Below are 25,379 nucleotides of genomic sequence, written 5' to 3' on the forward strand. Positions count from 1 at the left end.
CCCTTTGCGCTCTTGTTGACCTTAGGTTTGATTGATTGTACTAGGCTATGGCCGCTTGTTTTACGTTTCTTAATGCTGTGGGCTGCGGCCATTGTGTTCCAAACTTGTGAAGTAGCTTGCGATATTCTAAACGAAGTTGCGTGGAACGCGCATTTTGCCGCTGAGTTCCGCTCTACAAGCCGACTGCCCGTACAGTACGAGATTCCTCTGGCTGTCCAAACCAACCGACTGATGAGCACGACAGGAAATCAATTCACTGTCGTGGAACGTGAGTAAATTTGGCGTAGAGGGAGGCAAGTTGCGGCGCCATCTCATATTACGGTGGTTCGTACCGAGCTTTCACGTGGTATTTATCCGGACGATAACGCCGTAGAGTACCTGGTTGTCATCCGGACGTGATCACGCGCGATTTTCCACAGCCGGTTCGTTCTCGCTCTATAGAGAAGTAGCACGCTGTAGCACCAGCGTTTGTCGTCACGTTAAGGTTCTGAAAGTTGCACACTTGGTTAATTTTTAGTGCGCAGCTCTTTGGCGCCCGTTACTGCGTTTCGTGGCGGCGCTGTCGCCATTGTCCGTTGTAACCTGCTCCGCAGCCGGGGCAGTAGTTGCGCGCGCTCATGGCGCCAACTCCTACCACCTCCCGATAACTTAATTGCTCTTTTCCCTCCTCCTCCAATGCCACCCCTGTGGGGCGGCAATCAGCATCGGATCGATGGCAGCGGATTTCGATATGTGCACCGCCCGAGCCGAAAAGCACAGCCGCCGCCGTTCACCACTGCGTACCGCCTGCCTATATAAATAGTTTATTCTCTACCAGTTCTTTCTGAGCCATCAGCGAGGCAACCGATGGAAGTCCTTCGTTTGCCGCTGCTGCTAAACGAGCTGCCATAGCAGAGGCCCAACATCGTCGCCGGCACAATACAGAGGTACTACGTGCCGCCGAAGCAGAAGCTTACCGTCGGCGCCGTCAGTTTCTTTGCCTTAGTCTATCAAAAAAAAAAAAGAAACAGCTGATAAGCTGCGCTCATGTTTCGCATTATGAAGTAACGTAATCGTCGGCATTTTTGTTTCTTTTGAAGAAAAAGTATCTCAACACCATAAATAGTTAAAAAGTACTTAAGTTACCCGGAGCCTTACTGTTATAAAAATTTATGTATTAATTAAAAACTCTAAGAAAATGTAATTTATCACAAAAAATCTTTACTTTTAAAGCTTTACGTAGAATTTGGGGCTTGAAGTCTTTGCTGTTATTAAAAAATGTAAGAATATAAAGAAAAGTCGCACACTTTTCTATGTACCGCTGGGCGTTAGGTGCCCGTACAAAGTAAACAATGGGAATCAAAACATCCGAAAGTATTAAAGAGCTGCACATTACTTAGGAAATAACGGCTGCAGAGAAATCAGAGAAAAAAAAAGAATGGCTTTAGGAAGCTACACATCTAAAAAACATAGAACATCTGAGCAAAACAAGAATACAAAGACTGAAGACCCAGACTTCAGTCGACTCTCTACCACGAAGGAGCTGAGTGATGAAAACGAAGAAAAGCAACTAAATATTTTGGCTAGACTAAAAGATCTTTATCCTCTGTAGATCCCCTCTAATCCCCACAGCTGTCATTACGTGTGGCCGATTTAATATCTTTGCTGAAGGTTGCAGTTTCCTTCGTTTTTCTTGTTATTTTCGAGGCGCCACTTGGAAGGGAAGTTTCCTAACGCTTTTTGCTTTTCTGTAGAAGTCGAAAGAGGTCAAAAAATCCGCTACGGGCCTTAAGACTATATAGTACTCTATTTACTTCAGCTGGCATTGGCGATGTAGAGCGCCGGCTCAGTAAAAGTTTTTCACAGCTCTATCTAGCAAAGCCCCCTCCCCCCTCCCCCCCCCCCACCAAAAAAAAACAAAACAAATTGGCACAGAAGCGGAAAAAACAAATCGCATCGGCACAGCGAACTGACTTCGCTCCTGACGTGTTTTTTATAACAATTACCGTGTCAAAACAAAGTTCTGTTTAAGTGTTTACATTCTTCCTTCAGTAAAAATATTTACGTCTCCATGTCAGTGAGACAGCGATACATGAAAACCCTTGACAGCTCTCTTTTTATAGGACTGTCTTGTGCGCTCACCAGGAAGAAACTCTGAAGCTTGATAGTAAGAAACCTTATGGCCGGTTGCGGGTCCGAACTGATACGCTTAATTGGGGAACCTCTTTTCAGAAGCTTATTTTTCATCCTTGCACTGCATGAAATTTTTGGGAACTTAGATGCCGGAAAAATCATGGGGGAATTCATTATCTTTCTGTAGTGCGTAATGTTTTAAAAAAGTGAACGGCTTGATAACCGCTCCCCGTCTGTATAACTATTTAGCTTTAATGTGTGGAAGTGCGCTGTATAGACCGTTTTCGGCGCGAGGAGGAAAATAGCCTCGAACCGGCGCGCGCGCCGCCGCCGCTTCTCCTCATCCTGTCCTCCTGGTATGCGCGGGCGGCGAAGTACGCGTTGAGTGACGTTCGTGTCCTGCTGTTTTTTGCACGCGAAAACGGTTTTTACGTGTTTTGGACGCTGACTGTGAACATGAATCGTGAGCCGAGGTCATCAGGATACCACTGCGCTGTTTTTGGCTGCACCAACAACTATTGCAAGCGGAAAAAACTAGCCGTAGAGCAATGAGCACAGCATCAACAGCCGCGGCGTCAGTGCGGCTGCGACGTGTTCCACCTGCATCGCTTTCCGTCAGATGAAGACGAGCGATATCTTTGGCTGGCTAGCGTCAACAGAGAGGATTTTTTGCCTCCTTGATGTCACATGCTTTCTTCTCTAGCAAATAAAAAGTGATGTGTGGCATCCGGACGTTTGGCCACTTCAGTCAGTGACAACACTAGGATGCCTGTACAACTTGTGACCTGCAGACAAGTATGAAGGTCACAGAATCAGAGCAATGGAAGTAGATAGCTCAGATAAGCAGAAAAAAGACCTCTCCAAAGTTTTTGAATATGACAGCAAATGATATGCGATATTACAGCACTGCCGAGTGTGCAATATTGTTGCAGCAGTGTTGTTACCGCGAACAACTGGGCCTTGGTAGAAGCAAAAGAGCGTGCTCACTGCACCAATCGTCAAGATACCAAAAACTTGTGTGAAGACGCATAGCGTGCTTAACGACGACCGCAAACGCGCTTGCTCACCAAAGCACAATCGAGCTGCGGGTGGCGTGGCGAATTTCTACTGCCGCGTGGCAAATACCCATGCAACCTCTCATCTAACTTTCTCTGTTTAGTGCGGACATTTATTTAGGGCCGCAACACTTTTCTTTCGACGAGTGAAGAGTGGACACGTACGCGAAAAAAAGTGGCGAGGCAGCGAGAACAACCATTGCTCGCGCTCGCTCGGTGGCCAAGCTCTCAAGCTAGCAATCATGACATACGCGATGTCAACTAGCGTAGACAGTGCTTTCGTTCGGTGCCTGCACGCTCTGGCTTAGTAAATATTCTCGCACCTATCACCTAGACCTGCTAACCAGCTGAAAGGCAGAGAGGACGCCAGGCATCAGACGCCTGAATCTGGCGCGACGCGTATCTCGCTGAGAAGTGCACTGTAGTACCTGCCTGAAATTGTGAAGTGTATGGGGTCAGCTTTCACGAAAGAAATTCATCCCCGTGAGTGGTCCAACAATACAGTTCGCGTCTGCGCACCACGCACATTTAAGCAAAGTGAAGTGCGGTTAACGTAAACATTCATGAAGTGACTTTGTTATGCGGGTGGTAATCGTACTCTATCGAACTCAATCAGATAGCATAAAAGAAGCTTGGCGGCTGCTTGCGTCACTTCTTCGACCGCCGTCGTAGATAGCGGTGCGACCGTTGCTATGCACTAGAGAAAACAAACAACTCGTAAACAAATTTCGTTTGCCTAGGTCAATCATCGGAACGACGGTGGAAGTGCCTCCTGCCCCATAATCCGATGGAATTCCGGCCATCACTGAATCAAACGGCGGCAGTCTTGCTCGAAAAGCTTTTCCCGTCACCCAGGCACATTTCTAGCATACACACACACGCACAAAAAAATCAGAAGCTCCGAAACGCCGATTTGCGACGCCTCCGTACTGCACCTTGGGCGCAGCACAAATGCGCGCGCGCATACCAGCATGGCGCTAGGGACAAGAACAGAATACAGACGGCGCCACCTCCCCAAAATGGCGGCGCCCTAGATGAAATGGTCTATATGACACGATATATATTTTTTTTCATGCATGAAGCGTTCGCGATATCAGGATATTTATGATGCAGATGTTCGTGAAGGGGGCCGCGCTTATTGGAATGAACGCATGGCGTATCACTTAAATGGCAACTCTCTAGACGAATGCAGGAACTTTGTTTTGTTAATATTTTCGTACTATTTTTATTGCGCTGTGAATAGCTGATATCGTCGTAAATTTATGCGTACATTATGGTGATATGAATGCCTTTTTTACAAAGGAGCTCTAGAGGTTGGGTGTTCAATACACGTCCAGTGCTTGAATTTTGCTCTGATAGCTAAGTGAGTAGTTCTATTCGAAAAGACACTCACCAATGGTTGCATAGCCAGTAAAATTATAAAGCTCAATAGCCTCAATAAATTCTTGTTAATGCACACTACAAAACAACTGAAAAAACTAGTACGGCTTGTCGCAGCCTTTAGTTGAGGTGGCACGCAAGGACAAATAACCGGAGATTCTTGTTATCGCAGCCGTCGAGGCAGCAACTTTTCGCAGCATCCACGTCAGGACCCGGAGCCGAAACCTCCCACCTACATGTCAGACGACTTTAGTTGCTAAACCAAACAATGAACCACGACACAGAGTTAAAGAAAGGTCAACATTACGGACCTACGTTAACAACTGCTTTTTACGGCGCGCTGGATGAAGCTTCAAGCCACATTTGCCTTTTTACTGCGTATTCCAAATGATTATTTTGTGTTATACACGTTATAGCTTTTGCAGCCCTTAGTCAACAACAACGAAAACTTTTTTCGTACACGCTCTGACGGATCACGTCCTAATAACAAACAGTGCCGACGGAAAGCTCAACGACAAGCCCTGACCGCCAGCGTGAACTGACAGCAGCAGGAGAAAAAGAGACAGGGTCGTTGACCGAAAATATACGTGCCACCGCAGAGAATGTGTTTATGCGGCAGAAGTCTCAGCATTCGCGTGATTTGCGGCGCTCCCCCAACCCAAGCAAAAATGGTCGCTAAGACTAGGGAGCTTTACCACACGAAAACAAGTCGAAAGACCCCGCCTGCATCAGAGGGTGGGACAATTTGCTTCAAGCCACTCCTCTCACAAATGTCCTCCGCTGCATTCCAATTAGGCCCTTTGTACAGGATGTTGAGGGGCTGTGCGCTTTGGCGGTCGCTAGCGGCTAGGGGAAAAAGGGGCCTGCTTAGCGTCCCTTGTTGGGAGACGTGGTTGTTGTCACGGAGCTGCCGTCCGCAAGGAATCGAAGTGCCTGCGGCTTTCCTCCTCTCCTTCTCCCGTGCGGGCCTCGCGCCTTCCGATAAAGGCTCAAGTACCGTGTTTTGGCGCAGTTATTGCAGCGTGGCGGAACGGTATCATGCGCCGCCTGCATGATAAACTGAGTTGTTTTCTCTTACTTGAATGCTTTCAACCATTCGTATTAAAAGTGTGCCTCGTGGATAACAAGCGCGCAGTCAAAGCGCAGTGCCTCCATACCCGACCTTCGGGTGCTCGTAACATCGCCACGATGTGAAAAACTACGAGCAAGGATATCTCGATTCGTGCTTTCTATCCACTATCATTAAATTTGAACACAGCTCTGGGCTACTAATGGAGCATACAGGTCGGATCCCGAGATTGGCGAATTCTTGTCGGACAACAGCCTGTATAAGGGATACTGCAGGGGCACTATCCGGTACCGATAATTGGGAAATTGTGGGAGACACTGCCTCTAGTTCTCGGCGCACAAGTCGTGTCAGGCTGTCGGACGTTGGCAGGGAGCACGGTTGGGATGAGTCAACGCAGGACGACGTTGCCGCCGTGTTCGGCAACCGCGTGAACAGAGGGGAAATACGGCGGCTTTTCGCTTGTTCAAACCGGCGGCATTCTTTTAAGATGGCGTCCACCGTTCCACAGTCCTTGTACACCAGCAAATTGAAGGCGCCGTCTGCAATTCCCTTGAGAACGTGACCGACTTTGTCACTCTCTGACATGGCGGAATCAACTTTCATGCAGAGGGCTAAAATGTCCTGAATATAAGACACATATGACTCTGTTGACGATTGTGCGCGGCATGCAAGCTCCTTCTTCGCAGCCAGCTGACGTCCGAATGGCTTACCGAACAATTCGGTAAGCTTCGGCTTGCACAGGTCCCAACTGGTCAGTTCTTCCTCGTGTGTCTCGAACCAGACCCTTGCAGTGCCCGTCAAGTAGAAAATGACGTTGGACAACTTCATCGTGGGGTCCCACCTGTTGTGTGTGCTCACACGCTCGTACAGCGAGAGCCAGTCTTCGACGTCCACGCCATCGATACCGCAGAATGTGCCCGAGTCTCGAGGGTGGGCTAGGACGACAGTTGGCGTGGCAGGTGCGTAGGTAGCTATCTCGACGGATCGGCTCGTCGGCTCGTCGGGTCAGCGGCATGGCGGCTCGTACCCAGCACCTCCACCAAGAGATGTTACGTAAATGTAGGCACACAAGGAGTAGTCACTGAGGGATGCTGACAGCAGCTCACAGCAGCTCAATCGAACCACTACCGGCCAACGGCGCACAGATCACACTTCGTCCTCTTCGCGCTCATTGCACGAGCACAGCACTGTCTTCTTCGTTGTCCATTGACAATATAATTTTCCGTGGGCTACAAACCTCTCAGTAATTAGAGTCCTAAAGTTATAGTTATAAAGTGAACTATACGATTAATTACCCTGTTATTTAGCACATCTTAGCCGTATTCTGATGTAATACACCGCTGAGAATGCTATGCTTAAAAAAACACCTTTCTAACAAAAAAAGTCTATATTTTAAAATTTCGTGAAATGTTATGTGAAACACGCTGTACACTTCATGTGTACACTTCTGAGCCACGTGGTAAGCGACGCGAAATCCGGGGTAGTGGTCAGAATTTTGCTTAACAGGTTCAGCGCTGGTGAGCGGACTCTTGCTGGCTTTCATGCAGCCTACGTCGTAGCTTCGCACACGCGGTGGCTTTCACGCGCGTCCGTTCTTTCCGGAAGAGGAATACCAAGACGTTGTTCAACCTACTGTCGCCTCAGCTCTGGTTATTTACCTAATTTTGCCTATTGTATCGAGTATTATTTGAATATGCAAGGACAGCTGCATCTGCAAGGTGGTACTGTCCCTACGGGAAGGGCACGGCTGCTCCGGCGCCGTCATGTCTAAAGGGACCACGTCAATCTAAGGAGGCTGGCTCAGAAGAGGCGGCCATGGGTTCCCAGGCAGTGGAGCGACCAGAACATGGAGACGACCACCCGTCCAGCGAGAGCGCTTCGCTCAGTAGGGATGAGTCAACGATCGTGGACGGTGACGAGTCAATGGCCGATATGGCTGACGTGGACAACGAGGGCTTCAAGCTGATGAGTCACCGCAAGCACCGAACGGTCGGCATCCTGGTAGTGGTTGAGCCCACAGAGAAAGGGGTTGATTTAACAGAGAGGAATCCCATCTTGCTTTTCGCGGACATTCATTGACTGCTGGGATCAGCTCCGATTCGTAGTTGGTTCACTATGCTAAGGGCTCTTCAGCTGGATGTCTCAACGGAAGAGCAAATTGTCCAGCTCCTGCAGTGCTCTCAGATTGGTGGCGTCAAGGTTAAAGTGCGGTTGCCCCATTACTACATGAAGAACACCTGTGTTATTAAGGGTGTTCCAAATAGGTATTCAGAGAGTGACCTACTTGATTACGTGAAACCACAAGGTTTTCTGCACGTGAAACGACGCGTGCGTCGTGTGGAGCCTCTTGAAAAGGAATGGTCGGCGAGACCTACCAACTCTATCTTGCTGACATTCGCTCCCAAATCAGAGCTCCCCGGAAAAATTCATCTCGGATTCACAAAACACGCAGTTGCCGATTTCAGTGAAGCTCCTCCATGGTGTTTAGGGAACAATACTAATCAGGCCGCTTTTTGCGTATTAAGGTTCATGAGGCAGCTTTGAGGAAGTTAGAAGAAAAGAGTCGACATCGCCGAGTTTCGGTATGGCTAGGATTGGCAACCTTGCGCGCCGTACCGGTTTAAAATTGTGTTTTAAGTCCGCACGAAACGTTTTGTTAGTGTCGCAAGGGAGTAAAATCCTTGAAGTCGCAGCTTGCGTCGGGTATACATCTGTTTTATTCGTCCTGGACGGGTAAGCTCTAATGGCATCTATGCCATAGTCGCCTACTGGCTGGTCTCCAGACTGCTTCTTACGTACCTTGGCATTGAAATCACCCACCAGTACAGTGTACTGTGGTTTTAATTTGCTCATTGGCCATTTTTCGTCTTCACGGAAGCTTCGACAATTTTATCGTCATGGCTGAATGTAGGCGCATACACATGCTTCATCCTCATTTTGTACGTCTTATTAAACCTAATTATAACTGCCACCCCCTCGTTAATAATGCATAGAATTGCTCTATTTTGCCAGCTGTATCATGAGGGATTCCTCACCGAGTTCTCGTCTGTCCTCTAATCCACGATAGCACAGCAAATGCCACCTTCAGCACTTTATGCTCCTCGTCTGCCTTTATAACCTCACTAAGCCCTATGACATTCCATTTAACACCTGCTAGTTTCTCAAACAGCACTGCGAGACTAGCCTCACTTTCTAGCGCTGCACGTTGCCAGGTTCAGTTTCTAGTGGCAGCCTGCCCGGAGCCACAGATTATATTCGCACCCTCCGCTACGTCACAGGTCTCACCACCGCCTTGGTCAGTTGCTCCGCCAAGGGTTAATTGGTTTCTTCATATAGGATCGAGATCGTGGCCAAGTACATCAGAAGGGTAGCGGATCGGGCTAGTTGGTGCAGATCTGACATTTTTCAAGCGCTAAGACAACAAGGACGAAGAAGGAACAGACAAGGACAAGCGCTACTTCCAACTGTTTATTTCGTAAAACCGCAAGTGCTTAAAACAGTTCTCGAACGCTTTTATGACACGGCAGTAAATTGCACGTGCGCGATTACTCAGTATAGCTACCGAGACTAACAGAACTATGAAGATATAAGTGCACGATTACGTTGATACCCTGAGGAAGGCAAGTTCTTTTTTGACAATGAAATAGACGGTGAGCTTACACAATTGCTACCCAGTGATGCTATGTTCTGTGCTTCTATAATCTCTCGGGTTAGTTGATCGCAACTACGTCCGATGATGTGGCACTGATTTAACAATGGAGTACAATTACGGCACTTACTGCAGTGAATGGCTAGGTTGCTTCCGTAGGAATTTTTAACATTGTTGTTGTGCTGGCGTAGCCGGTCATTGAGACAACAGCCCGTTTGCCCAACATACTTTTTGCCACAAGATAGAGGGATGCAGTACACAACACAGTCTACACAGTGCACGTACGCTGTTTGGTGTTTGATGCCATATAATTGTTTGACAGAAGAGTAGGGTTTCGTCAGCTTGCAAAGCTTGTTAAGCTTGTTAGGGGCCGTGAAAACAACTCTAACATCTGCTTTCTGCGCTACCTTTTTCAAGTTGTGGGAAACAGTGTGCACGTAAGGGAGCACAGCAACCTTTTTTCTCTCACTAGACTGATTTGCGATTTCGTCACGACAGTTCATGTTCCTAAGGATCGTTCATGTTCCTCAGGTCTCGGTAGCAGAACGCGTCCTTAGGAACATGAACGGTCGTGACGAAATCGCAAATCAGTCTAGTGAGAGAAAAAAGGTTGCTGTGCTCCCTTACGTGCACACTGTTTCCCACAACTTGAAAAAGGTAGCGCAGAAAGCAGATGTTAGAGTTGTTTTCACGGCCCCTAACAAGCTTAACAAGCTTTGCAAGCTGACGAAACCCTACTCTTCTGTCAAACAATTATGTGGCATCAAACACCAAACAGCGTACGTTCACTGTGTAGACTCTGTTGTGTACTGCATCCCTCTATCTTGTGGCAAAAAGTATGTTGGGCAAACGGGCTGTTGTCTCAATGACCGGCTACGCCAGCACAACAACAATGTTAAAAATTCCTACGGAAGCAACCTAGCCATTCACTGCAGTAAGTGCCGTAATTGTACTCCATTGTTAAATCAGTGCCACATCATCGGACGTAGTCGCGATCAACTAACCCGAGAGATTATAGAAGCACAGAACATAGCATCACTGGGTAGCAATTGTGTAAGCTCACCGTCTATTTCATTGTCAAAAAAAGAACTTGCCTTCCTCAGGGTATCAACGTAATCGTGCACTTATATCTTCATAGTTCTGTTAGTCTCGGTAGCTATACTGTGTAATCAGGCACGTGCAATTTACTGCCGTGTCATAAAAGCGTTCGAGAACTGTTTTAAGCACTTGCGGTTTTACGAAATAAACAGTTGGAAGTAGCGCTCGTCCTTGTCTGTTCCTTCTTCGTCCTTGTTGTCTTAGCGCTTGAAAAATGTCAGATCTGCACCAACTAGCCCGATCCGCTACCCTTCTGAACTTCATCTCTAGTTCAACGGGCCCTTTCTTCAATGTTTTGTGTTCCCCAAGTGCGACAGTGTCCCTCATTGCTGCAGTGACATGCAGAGCACGCTCGCTTGCCTTCTGCATCCGAGAAAAAATCCTTTCCCAGGACGTCATCACCGTGCTCGGAGGCTTTGTTCCTTCTGTTGGGCACTCCGGAAGGATATGCAAGATCCTGCGGGCAGAATGTCATCGACAAGCTCGGCTTTACAGAAGCCACCTGGCCATGCAGCTGCATGACCCAACGGATTCGTCAAAATCTGCTTGCCTTCTACGGGAATACCAGCGCCTGGCTTCTCGAGCTACCGAGGCCATCTGGCAGCAGCAACTGAAGATTCTACGGTCGCAGATCGCCGCCCGAGCACAAGCCAAGGGCACCCTGCATAACCCCGAGGGATTGGCTATGCCAGAAGACATCAAGAACGTCCTGGCCCGTGGTCCCAAGTTCGCCTACGAAACGAAGAAGTCAGGTCATGAGCTTCTGTCCATGGTACGTCGTGTATCCAAGTTAGCTCCAGACTCCGACGAGGCCAGCCGTTGCACCTTGGACGGCGTTGACGTCCTCAACCGCAGCAGACCGAATCCATCCAAACTTCCCCTGAAATGCGTTGGAGGTTTTTTGTTGGAACAGTCCATGTGTGTTATACCGGCAGATAAGGAAGGCGGCTTTGCTGTCTTCTCCCACGACAGTTTCAACGCCAAAGCGCTGGAGGCTATCTCCGCTACCTTCAATTCCCACGGTGAGATCTCGCTCTCTAGGCGGAAAACCGAAGCGAAAAAATTGTGCACCAGACTCAGCCTAGGCAAACTAACCAGGGGCATTCAGAATTGTCCGCGGAACCACCTCGATGTTTTTTTCAGTGCGAAAACGCATAAGATTGATGTACCCTTAAGGGTGATTATTTCAGAGAATGGGACGTGGCAGAAGTGTGTGGCCTTGTTTCTTCAAGAAAAGCTAAATCTGCTAAGCATTGACGACCCCTTTGTGGTTGAGAACTCAGAAGAAGTATTAGACTTTGTTTCATCCCATCCCTACAAGAGCCTTCAGGCCTTTTCAATCGATGTTAAAGACTTATACTACTCACTGCCGCAAGCTTCTTTACTAGAATATGTTCAAGACAGCATCGACCACTTCGGTGTTGTCCCCTTCCAAAATGATGCCGGGGTTTCGTGTAGCGGCTTTCTTGAACTTTTGCAGTTTTACCTGAAAAATACTTTTATTTCCTGGAACAACCAACCCTTCCTACAAAAGGAAGGTGTATGTATAGGCTCCTGTATAGTACGGGTGCTCAGCGATCTGTTTTTAAGCTACCATGACAGAGCCCTCCAGCAGTACTTGGAGGGTTCAAAGGTTTTTAAGGTGTTTAGATTTGTGGATGACTTTTTAGTTTTTATTGACTGTGACCAGAACTCCCTTCAACACGAAGCTAGCCAGATTTTAGTAGCCTTCCAGAATAATCTCAGCCCACTAAAACTAACCCATGAACTACCATCTGACGGGGAAATCCGCTTCCTCGATATTAACTTTTCACTCACCGACAACCACGTTTGCTGGAGCTACGAACCTCGCGGCAATAAACCCCTCATAGCTTTCCAGTCCGCCCACTCTAAGCTGGTAAAGCGAGGAGTGATCGCACTTTGTTTCAGAAACGCATTGACAAAATCTTGCCACCACTGCATGCCCCGTAGTTTCCACAAACAAGTGAACCGGTTATCCGCCGCTGGCTACCCGGTTCCACTTCAGGTCTCGGTAGCAGAACGCGTCCTTAGGAACATGAACGGTCGTGACGAAATCGCAAATCAGTCTAGTGAGAGAAAAAAGGTTGCTGTGCTCCCTTACATGCACACTGTTTCCCACAACTTGAAAAAGGTAGCGCAGAAAGCAGATGTTAGAGTTGTTTTCACGGCCCCTAACAAGCTTAACAAGCTTTGCAAGCTGACGAAACCCTACTCTTCTGTCAAACAATTATGTGGCATCAAACACCAAACAGCGTACGTGCACTGTGTAGACTGTGTTGTGTACTGCATCCCTCTATCTTGTGGCAAAAAGTATGTTGGGCAAACGGGCTGTTGTCTCAATGACCGGCTACGCCAGCACAACAACAATGTTAAAAATTCCTACGGAAGCAACCTAGCCATTCACTGCAGTAAGTGCCGTAATTGTACTCCATTGTTAAATCAGTGCCACATCATCGGACGTAGTTGCGATCAACTAACCCGAGAGATTATAGAAGCACAGAACATAGCATCACTGGGTAGCAATTGTGTAAGCTCACCGTCTATTTCATTGTCAAAAAAGAACTTGCCTTCCTCAGGGTATCAACGTAATCGTGCACTTATATCTTCATAGTTCTGTTAGTCTCGGTAGCTATACTGTGTAATCGCGCACGTGCAATTTACTGCCGTGTCATAAAAGCGTTCGAGAACTGTTTTAAACACTTGCGGTTTTACGAAATAAACAGTTGGAAGTAGCGCTCGTCCTTGTCTGTTCCTTCTTCGTCCTTGTTGTCTTAGCGCTTGAAAAATGACAAGTACATCAGTGTGGCCAGATCCTTTTCTGATGAGAGAGTGCGTTGTTGGTTCTGGTCACCAAGATCAGGCCGCACCACAGACCTGGCTGTTGAATCTTAACAACACGTGGAGTTTTTTTTTAGCCGGTCAGGAACTGCGTAACACTGGGATTCGAGCTCCGGTTCTCTTACACGCGAGTGAGATGCCCTACCTCTACGCCATATCTGCATCCGTAATTTATAGGGCTGCATTTATGCTGCCTATGAATGAATGAGTGAATGAAGTCTTGTGCTTAATACTCACTTCTACAGCTGTCTGACTGAAGTTCTCTGCAGTTTCTCTGTCCAGGACGTATCTTTGCATTTGCTGTTTAGCCACAAACTTCCATGAAAGTTATTATATATCGACGAGTGGGTCTATAAACTTCTACCAGCTTCTTTGCAGAAACGATACTCATAAAACTCCAATAGCTTCTAGTCATAAAACTGAAGTAAAGGAACTCTGAGACTACAGTTTTTGTGAACAGTACTCATCATTTGAAGTGGTCCTGATATATCGCTGATCATTATGATGAAGGAAGATGTAAGTTAGAAGCGAGAAAATGCAATTTGTTTTTCGAACAGCAAAGAAAAAATTATTGCCTTTTTTATGCAACTTATGTGCTGTTTTTATACAGTATAAATTTATGTGTTGTTTAGCAGTGCAGAAGAATACTGGTTGACTTGAAGACATTCCATTTGTCGTGTATTCACGTGTGCCGTAGATAATGAGTTACTTTAAAGCCGCAATTTTTTTTTCTTGCACAAAGACAGCGTCGAGGGTTTTTTAAATGCGGTGATGGGGATGCAAAGGTAATGATGGAACCGAAATTTTGACCTTCGCTGAATTTACGATCGGTACAAAGGCTTCCGCCAATTTTTTTCATAAGATACGTACTTGTTCCGTTCATCAATCTGCGCCACTGCATTCAGCAAATACATTACGTCGAACTAATACTAGATAAAAATTTCACTCGCCGAGATCTTTCTTCATCAGCGTCCTGCGCTGCAGTCGACCTGGAGAGCAATATTTGAGATTATATCTCTCGTATTTCCAATATTTCCCCCCAAGTAACGCGTTATTAGCTGTTAGACACCCGGACATGATATTGACACCAGTTCGGCGGTGTTGACAGTGGGCACAATACGAAATTCGCCTGCCTCGAAAACGTTCGGCACAATACTGCCCCAGCTGTCACCGGAACTCAGAAATGAACATTGCGTTATGACATATTGGCATTCACCTTACCATGGCTCTAACCGAGCGAACGTCGGCTTCTAGATACGCGTTGTTTATCCCTGGAAATGAAGGAGGGAAGTTGAGCGTCTGCAGCAACTGGTGTACTGCTTTCTGCTTACTGTTTGAATTTCGGTTGCTGGCCCTACTCAGTGCTATTCGTGCGTCAAAGCGGACTCTGTCCGGCTTTATTAGATGGCAGGATAGTTGGGGTGCGCTGTCACAACAGAACCGACAGCGATGGAGGTCAGATTGGTCGGCGTTATTTTCTTATGCTCAGAACGAAGAAAAGTAGTGGTGGCCGACAGTTTGGTTGCACAGAATGTGAAAACACAAACGAATATAGTCAGACCACTCGTTTGGCAAAATCCTCCTGAGAAAAAATTTTCGGATGACTTTGCTGAAAGATTATTCGCTTGCGTAATGCTTGCGCACAGTTATGTACTCTTCGAGTGTGACTGCATAAATCTTTGCTTAGACACTGCCCCCAATCATTGCTCCGCACTTCAGATATGATGGCGGTCGAGAAAGGCTCCTTTTCTTATTCAATCGGGAAAGTTGAAATATCTTGGCTAATCTGTGTTTCTTTTGGCATAACGCTTGTTGATAGCTGGAATGGAGCCTGAAAGGGAACACTAGCGCGAGATGATTATGCGTGATTTTAAAACAATTTAGGCAAACCTGAAAGTCTTGAGCGGCTGCAGTGACTTACGCAGACGTTGCTCATTCCAGAGTGTCAAGTTTTCGTGGTTTCAAAAATTGTGAAAAATCCGAACAAATTTACGTTTACCGACAATATGAAGGCTATCAATGCTTGCAGTATTAATATATAATTAATAAACAAAAATTCCATTCGGACGAAGCGTAGTAAGGGAAGAGCTAGCCTCTGTGCTTTCATACTACTAAATACCTATTGCACAACCATCATATCAAAGCTTTGAAGAAGGTTAGTGAACAAAAAGAACTGCTTTCCCAATGGCATGTGCCCACGCGCAACATACAGGATACCTTGTGTTGACGGCAACGATATTTACGTTAGCGAAATGGGCATGTTCTCCACACGCCTCCAAGGACACAAGCCTGACGCGATCGAAGAACGCCATTGCCGAACACGCCCAAACGCACAGGCTTGACCTCAACTTGGACAACTCCGCCATCACAGCGAAAGAGAAGGGCCCGTCCTCACGACTCCTACGAGTGTCACTGACGATCCGGTAAGCCAAGTACTCGTTCAATAGGACAGACGGAAATATATCGGCAATTTACTAATGATCATTTGGTGATGTACTGCGCACTTATATAACGACAGAATGTTAATTACCTCACTAAATAAAGAACGAGTATCTGGTTTTGAAACGTCTCTGAATTCTTTACCTTGACACGGTCAGTGACCATTCGTTTGTTCAGTGTAAAGCCTAACGAGATAAAATTTTCTCTAAGTCTCGACTAGGAAAAGACCGAACTCCAGTAATAAAAATAAGATAATTCGGCGCCTGGCGGCAGAATTCGATGAGGATAACACCAGCGGTGTGTACAAGCTGATACACAAAAAAAAAATCCAGTAAAACTTAAAGACGTTGACGTAGACATGGAGTCTGGAATGCCAGTAGCGTAGAAAATTCCACGCGTGCATCTTTAATATCCTAAAGTTAGTTTCGTGGGTACATACAGGTGATAATATTTCCACTTACTACTTTGAGCAGGCAGATAGGCGCCAGCCAAAAGTGCAAACGACAGTTCGGACTGAGTTCGAATCACAAACCTCAAATTCCCCGGAAAACGTAAGCTGGAAAAAGGAGGCAACTTATTCCGGCAAAGCTGGTCAAGTTGCAATTGTTTGTCTGGAAAAAAAATCTACCGACAAACATGCGTTGTAATGCTACAAATGTGCGTTTGCAGTGCCGGTTGTACACTCATGTGTATTTGTACTGACGGAAATCAATATTTCAGCCGATATTTTCAATCAGTATGCAATACCAGGTTACCAAGCAATTTCCTGTACCCGACCTGCTAGAAAAGGGGGTGGCGTCGCAGTTTTTGTGAGAGACAGTTGGACTGTCACAGAGCTAAATTCTGACTTCCAGCAAGCAGAAGTAGTAGCATTGCGTTTGAGCACGCCAGCTCTCTCTCTGATACTCTTTTCAGTATACCGACCCCCCTGCTTCAATGGCAGGCTCTTTTCGGCCGAACTTGACAACGCCCTCTCAGCCCACTCGCATGAAGATTATATCTGTGTTATAGGCGATGTTAACATAGATACCTTTCGCCCTTCTAGGGCTCTGGTCTCAGATTATCTTGATCTGTTATCAAAATGGGGACTGCAACCAACTATCCAGAAAGCTACGCGAGAAGAATTTCTGTCAGGGCAACTTGTCGTCTCTTGCATCGACCACATAAATATAAGAGCTCCGAATTGTGCCCTACAATCTGCTATCGTCGAAGCAAAGCTGTCAGACCACTACTTTGTCTCTTGTTCTTTAGCCCGGAAATCGAACCCTCCAAGAGCAGATAGCGGTAAAAAAGAAATTTCCATCTGCGATCCCAAAATCTTTTACCGACTGGCATCGGAATACGATTGGGAAGTGTTCTTGGAAAACGTGCCCCCGAAAGATATTTATGATAAGCTTGTTGAGCTATTACAAGAGTTTAAGAAAGCGGCTACTCGCGTGGTTGAAATCAGGCAGCGCAATAAAGAAAACTCATGGATGACCTTAAATATACTATCAGCTATAAAAGAAAAAGATTTGCTCTGGGCCCAGTCGAAAAGGGCACCTGCATCTATCCTGCTACGGTCCAAGTTTAAGGTTGCAAGAAATAAAGTAAACGCAATGATTCGTCAGGCTAAAAGAGTACATTTCCGTAACAAGTTCAAGAATGCAGGCTCTGATACTAGAAAAACGTGGTCTTTGATTAACAATCTACGAGGTGTCAAAAGGCGTGGCAATGATGGCAAAGATTTTGTGTCGTATTTCGGCACTGATGAAGAAAAAATAGCTAATGAATTCAACAGGTTCTTCTCGCAAGTTTCGGGCAGTGCGCAACAGAATCCCTTATTTTGTACTCTGAAGAACAGCACAGTTGAATCTGCACACCTACCTTTGCTTAGTGAGGATGACCTCTGTTCAATTATTTTTGGTCTTAAACGCAATAGATCTGTGGGAATAGATGGCATTTCAGTTGATGATTTGCGAACCTTGTTCGACATACTTAAAGGCGTGTTGCTGTCGCTGTTCAACAGCATTATCTCAAGCGGCATGATCCCGGTGAACATGAAAGCGGCTATAGTTACCCCAATTCACAAAGGTGGTGCACGTAATAGGTATGAGAATTATCGTCCTATTTCAGTCTTGCCCTGTTTGACTCAAATATTAGAAAAACATCTGCTGTTTACAATGACAAGTTTTTTAGATAAGCACAAAATCCTGTCACCGTGTCAATATGGTTTTGTACAAGGTAAAGGGACGGAAATGCTTTTGGAGGATTTTTCTGACATGTTAAATCGATCTTTTGAACGTAACCAAGTGGTGTGTGCACTGTTTCTGGATGTCAGCAAGGCTTTTGACAGCGTGTGTCACAGTGTGTTATTGTGTAAACTGTCCAAGTTAGGCTTCTGTGGAGCGTTTCTTTCGCTTTTGGAAAATTTTTTACTGCAGAGAACGCAATATATCTCCATTGGCCGGGCAAAGAGCGCTTCTTTGTTAATTAAAGCTGGCGTCCCGCAAGGTTCTATAATTAGTCCCCTGTTATTTAACGTCTACGTGAATGACCTTTCAAACTTTGTTCCTGTAGGCCTGTACCAGTACGCTGACGATACTGTACTTGTAACCCAGTCACCGAACTACTCTGACTCAATTTCTTCTCTTCAAGCTGCAGCAATAATTTCTATGGACTGGTTCTCAAACAACCTAATTAAAGTTAACAGCTCTAAGACTCAGCTTATATGCTTTCACAGCCCGATGAAGAAGGTAGATTTAAACCATCACCTTTTCTTGCACGGATCTGATTGTTCCCAATGTCAATGTATACCCTTGAGCTATGGTTGGTTGGTTGGTTTATGGGGTTTAACGTCCCAAAGCGACTAAGGCTATGAGAGACGCCGTAGTGGAGGGCTCCGGAAATTTCGACCACCTGGGGTTCTTTAACGTGCACTGACATCGCACAGTACACGGGCCTCGAATTTCTCCTCCAAAGAAATGCAACCGCCGCGGCCGGGATCGAACCCGCGTCTTTCGGGCCAGCAGCCGAGCACCATAGCCACTGAGCCACCGCGGCGGCTACGCCTTGAGCTATACAAATACAGTGAAATACCTAGGATTATACTTTGACAGTGCTCTTTCATGGAATGATCACTTGTCCCACGTTTGTAAAAAGCTCCGAACCGTCTCCTGTGTGCTTTACAACATCAGGTACTACATGCCGCTTTCAATACGCAAAGTTATCGTAAACGCCCTTGGTTATAGCATACTGCGCTATGGCATAACGATTTATGGTCACTGTGCAGTTCGCTGGAAGTGCAGGATTAATTCTCTCCTACGATCTTTATTAAAAAATATCGGCTATGATTTAGGCCTTCCCTCCAATTCTGATCTCTTTAAGGTATTTTCTCTACCTGATTTTGATCGCCTTTTGATGGAAACGATCGTCCTAAAACATTTTTGGCTTAGTGACTATAAGATTCCGTATGTTCCCACACGGTCTCTTCGACCGAAGGAACCTTTTTGTATTCCCCGACGGTCTACAAGATATGGAAGGCGTTTAAGAGATTATTACGTTCCCTTTCACTTTAACAGGTTACCTCCAAGTGTTCGCCGGGCAAAAACTAAATGCAAAATAAAAAAGATGCTGCGATACATTAATTAGAGGGTTTACGACATCATGCATGTGCTTTACCACCTGTCAAGTAAATCTTGTGATGTCATTGGTTACTGTTGTATTTATTGCACTGATCTGAGGTATTGTTATGCCACTTTGGTTTTTCTTCCTTGCGATTTAATCTGATGAGGATTTTTTTTTTCCTTCATGTAACATGAGTCTTGTGTCTATTTTGTTCTCACCGTCATACTAATTTGATGTCCGTTATTTTGAATGTGTTTTTTTTTTTTGCCTATGTGTATGTCTGCGCGGTTCCGCTGCCTGTCGGGCTCTGCCGCTCAAGCCCTATGAGGCTTTGGCAGGCCGGATTTCTGTACATTTTTTTAATATTTGGCGCAATAAAGAATTATTATTATTATTATTATTATTATTATTATTATTATTATTATTATTATTATTATTATTATTATTATTATTATTATTATTATTATTATTATTATTATTATTATTATTATTATTATTATTATTATTATTATTATTATTATTATTATTATTATTATTATTATTATTATGTCGGAATAATCGCGAACACGTATACTCCATACTTTTCAACTTTGCAGCGAGATATTCCTTCACAATCAAATTATGAATATTTATACTTCAGACGACCCTATTCCCTGGAACATGAATCAGGACAGTTACATACTGTAGCTGAAAGTGCCCACGCCAAATATTTTATTTTCTTCACAGGCACTGTTCGCGTTTCATTCCGGCCTGACTGCATATTGCGTTTTTACATTTGTCGTCTTCCAGCTGAATTCTCTGAGCTCGGTTTCACTGTCGCTTTTTTTTTTTTTGCGGTGCCGGGTAGTCTTTTGGTGGCTGTTGGGTTCTGGAGGATAGAAATGAGTGTCTCGGTGGTGGGTTAAGGCATTTAGGAAGGTTGAGATGGACGAGTGGTAGGGTGCAATGGGTGGATCTGTGGTGGGGTCCTTTCACTTTTTCGCTGAGCCCTCGGCTTCGGCCTCACACGGTCCACTTCCGCTGGGAGGAGGTTAGAGGTGGGTGGGTGCTGCCTCCTGAGGTTCGAGGCTTCACATGCCGTTGAGGTCTTGGGGGAATGGCGCTCTTAGTGTCAACGGACTAAAATGTTGTTACTGCTGTCAGGTACACAGTACGCCTGTCTTTAGTGTTTTCTTCTTAAGTGCCGTCAGAAATCTGCATGCTGAAAATTTTTTCGAATGGTGGTGGAGGGAGGGGGGGGGGGGGGGGGGGGTATACGGCAAAGCCGAACGTGGCTATCAGAGACTCCGTAGTGAAGGGCTCCGGATGAACCCATACCACAATGGGTTCTTTAACGTGCACTGGCATCATACGGCACACGCGCTCTTTTGCAGTTTGAGAAATTACGTCCCCCGTGGCAACTATTCCTGTTCAAATTTTTTATTGTTTCATCAATAATATAATTCACACCCTTCTCCGCCTCCGCGGTGGCTTAGTTGTTAGGCGCTCGACTGCTTTCCCAAAGACGTGGGTTCGATCCCGGCCGCGGCGGTCGCATTTCAATGGAGGCAAAATTCTAGGGGCCCGCGTACTGTGCTGTGTCAGCGCACGTTAAAGAACCCCAGGTGGTCGAAATTTCCGGGGCCCTTAAATGCAGCGTCCTTCATACCCAGAGTCGCTTTTGGACGTTAAACCTCCATAAACCAAACTATCATACCATGCTCTTTTCTTTGGCGTCTCCGGGTCCTTAGAGTAGCCAAATAAATATGCAGATATCAGCAAATAAATAAATAAATAATAATTGAAAGGAAGTAAAGCAATGCTTATTGGTTTGAGGATAATTCGAGTGAATTTGAAGTACTTCTCTATTAACTGATACAGCGTACATGGAACAAAGTCACCAGTGCAGAAACACTTCTGTTCATGCAACGTATCTTCGAAGACATAAATTGAAATATTTTGTTTCTTAATATCTCGGTCCCAAATAAAAGTCTATTTTTGCATGGCGGCACAGTGATTATGCAGTGCCTGTACCGTTTGATCGCAGTCGAAGAACCTTCTTGCTTTATTTACGGTTTGTGGTGTTTTAAGGTATTCGAAACTCGCTCATTCGCGCTGAAAGCGCAACACGGGAAGCAACATGACTCCTGACGTCAATTGTTTTGTCAGCACAACTACTACATCGCAGCTTAATACATTATCTGGAGCTCAACTTGGGAATAAAACGAAATAACTCATGCGGAATATGTGTGTGCTCTATAAATTTCGTTTCTTGTACATTTGCGGGAGCTGATTTTTCGCTTGTCTTTGTTGCGTACCATCGGGGCAGAAGTAACAGACCCTCCGTCCAAGCTCCCGCCCGTGCCACCGTGCGTGGGGGCGCCACCTGACAAAACACTTCTAGTGTCGAGATTGGCGTTGTGATCCCGTTTCGAGACCTGAAATGCATTATCAGGTGGCGCCCCTATGCAGAGTGGCACGGGTCGGAACTTGGAGGGGGGGTTCTGTTACTTCTGCCCCGATGGTACTACATGCAGTCTACTCCTTCGCCTCGCGCTATACCTAGTGACTCTGTCTGCAAGCGTGTTTCCACGTTTTGAAAATGAACAAGATATTTCTGAGGAGTTGATGAAAGTAGGGCGTCAGGCTGTTTTGCGAAATATCGCCACGCAGCCTCTTATGAACAAACCCAAACAACACATCGCCCGACACCCAAGGAATTGTAATAGTTTCTTTAACTGCGCGCAGGAATCTTACTCGGGAGTGAAAGGCAGGACATCATTATTTCGTCCTAAACGCTGCCAAAACCATGGAGGCCAACGCCGATCGATGGCAGCTATGGCGTTGCTAGGGAATATTCATTCCTCCCAACATTTCTGCAAAAGCAGGCACACGGAAGCCTCTCGGTATGAGTGTGAGCTAGCCAAAGTAGGCGCGCGTAAGGTTCCCCGCTTTCGATTTTCAGTTGTAATCGATTCCGGCGCCTGCATCCACGGCACTCATCGCCGCTGTTGAAATTCCCTCATCGGTCGCTCTTCCTGCACCCCTCCTACCCGGGACCTCTAGACTCATTATTTTTACACTTCTCTGTCGTGCCTACTATGCTCTTGCGTATTGCCTGGGGTATGCTGATCTATGGAAATTTATGCACCTATGTTGGCGACGGCATCAGGCAAACCCTCCCTGCGTTGCTTAACTGTTGCCATGGTAACCACCGTTTATTTACGGGGCATTATAGTGGCGTATTTCAAATGCGCTTTTTTATGCATGTTAAGTGAAGGGGATTGGAGTGCGGTCATGAATTTAATACACATTGCAACTTCCTGCGCACTTCTTGGTATTATCTTAAAACAAACCTGCTCCAGGGGGTTCCGGTACAAGGCCCAAAGCACGCTAACCCATTCTCTCAACTTTTTCTTCAAGAATTGCGCGTTATAGAGGTTGACCTATAAGAAACTCGGAGCAGTATTCCAATTCAAATACGAAAGACAGCGGCCAACGGAAGAAAAAAGGGGAAGGTAAGGCATGAAATTGCTGACTGACCTCTTCGTCTTAGCCTGATCACACTTCTATCTTAGCACAGATCTGGAGAGCGCATTATGCTATGGGTACTAACAAACAGAGTTATGCAGCAATGCTCCTTTATCTCTGGTTGTTTGCATTTCTTACCTGCGTTCCTTAGTCTGTACTGAGCACCACTGAAGTGCAATCAAGTTTTTATTTATACCTGCTAGTGTATTTTGTTTTCATCCAGTGCTTCGTATGTAGCACAAGGTGCAGTGAAAATCATACCGGCTGCTGAAAGTGCTTCATTGGTTTCTTATTACAAACCATTGGCTTTGCACTTTCGTAGTATCGAATTCGCGAAAGCATGTTTTGTAGCTCCGCGCTTGGCTTCATTAAATGGCAAATACGTTTTTCATCTACAAAGATTTGTTAAATACTCGTTAAAATTTTCAAATCAGCGAGTCGAATAACTATCTTTATGCATGATTGTGGAAAGTTAGGAATGGGGGATTATGCGATGAATGCGGCTGATCTGAGATCATTAAACGCGCCGACACTTTGATATAAAAGCGTACACGAAATCACCATGCACGGAGTGAGTACACCTTTTCGGAAAATGAGCACTGCATCGGCCTTAGCACAAGTTTTTTGCAAGGGCAGTCATTGGTGGACGTATTTGAGGGTATGTGAATAATTCGTACGGGATTCACAGCGTAGGTTCCAGAAATTAAATCAGTAAACAAATTAACCACTGTGCGCATTGTTCTTTCGGGGCTGCAGGCAAAGCGCATGCAGCAAGGCGTATCGTATGTCATCAATACCAATCATTCCATTTTTTGCTAAATTTACTGTTACAAAGTACGCCGGGTGAACTGTACAGCGCTAGACAAAAGGATATAAGGTTCCTCTGAGTTCTCATTTTAATGCTTTTCCTCAGCTGCCATCAAGCCCCTTTCACCATGTAGTAAGCTTCTCTGGGTTTATTACTGTTCTCAAATCATCCTGAAAGCGTTAGCTGCAGAAGTTTGGTGGATGCCACTAACAACGGGACAAAACTCCACGCACAGAATTCAATGTGCGTGCGGCAGAGCGGAAAACGCTCTCCTTTTTTATCGCTACCATGCTGGCGCCCTTCGATTTGCGGTCACTGCCCCGGAACACCACTCGGGATCGCCGCGTACGCCCCAACGCTGCCCAGTCTCTAGAGAGGAGAGAGCCTTAGAGGCAACGATCCCCAACTCACGCCCCTCCAGATCTGGTCATCCTACGGAACTGCGCAAAACACATGCGAAGAGCAATGTTTGGAGACAGTCGATGCCATCAAATGCGGCTGCTTTCTATGAATTGGGGAGAATCCCACCAGGAACCTAATGACGAAAGCTTGAACTTTACTTTGCGTGTGTTACCTTCTACAAACTGCAACGTCGACGCTTCAAAACTTTCACATTTCCACTGCGTCTAGATGTCGTTTACGAGAACGACGGAATTTTGGATGATCACGCATTTAATCTTAAAGTAAGGGTACACGTATGCGCCCTAATTTATTGAAGTTAATTAAAACTTACAGAAGAAGAAAAAGAAAAAAGTTAAGAAGAGGTAACTTAAAGTTCAGAAGTTAAAGAAAAGGTTATTTTCCGGAGAGAAAAAGTGAAATATGTTTTATTCATCAATTGTCAGGCCTTGCTGTAAGAGTTTTAAGCTACAGGGTCGCCATTTCCACAGAAATGTTGCCTCCATGGGAATGGAAGAGAAGGAGGAGAGGACGACTGTTGTAGACAAAAAAGAACTTTTTTTTAATTAAGGGATAGGGAAAGGAAAAACCCGTGAGCACGCGCCCCCAACAGAGACAAGGGGACAGCACCATAAAAATGGTCGCCGTTCTGCCACGTCCTTGGCACCAAAGGTGACGAGCGATGCACTTGCAGGGTATTCGGCAGGGCGACGCCATACAGGCAGAGGGCGGACGTGCAGAGTTATGTCCACCGGACAAGGGACGCGGTCCGTTTCCTGACTAAGAAACCACAGCACCTCGGTACAAGAGTGCAGCATCCAGGTTTGGAAGCCCAGGAAGGCGAAGTCAGCCGGGTTGGCGGCCCAGGGTGGACAGGCGGCCCGAGTCCGGTATCGCAAAGTGTGACGAAGGCTCGAAGGCCGCTTGGATTTGGGGAGTAGGGGTCGTGACGGCGCTTAAATATGGTGGTTCAGGCTTGGGATGGCGACCCAGATATGGTGGCCCTTGGGGTGACCACGCCTTGGTTCCGCCAAGTGGACGCCGGATCACGATGGAGAAGAAAAATTCCGTCCGTCACCCGAATGGTTTCCCGATTTCCCGCTTTGCACGTTACGCTTGCGTCGCATTCCACCTGTGTGCCTTGTCTAATTTTTTTTCTCTGTCGTGTCGACAAGACGGTGTCGCGCTCGTTCCATACGATGATACAGACCTCTTTATCCAAAGCTTCAAAGAGTGGTTAAAAAAAAACTCCGAGGCAAGTGCATCGTCATGAAACTAATGCAACATGGCTAATGGCGCAGAGAAGCAAAGAAATGAATCCAATCGAAATAAAAACTGCAAAAAATTGTTAGCTCTGCTGCTGCAATGGTTAGCACAATAAGGTTCGTAAACAGA

The sequence above is a fragment of the Amblyomma mixtum genome, chromosome 1, assembly GCF_055824585.1.
Source record: "Amblyomma mixtum isolate Tamu chromosome 1, ASM5582458v1, whole genome shotgun sequence".
Classification (NCBI taxonomy): Eukaryota; Metazoa; Arthropoda; class Arachnida; order Ixodida; family Ixodidae; genus Amblyomma; species Amblyomma mixtum.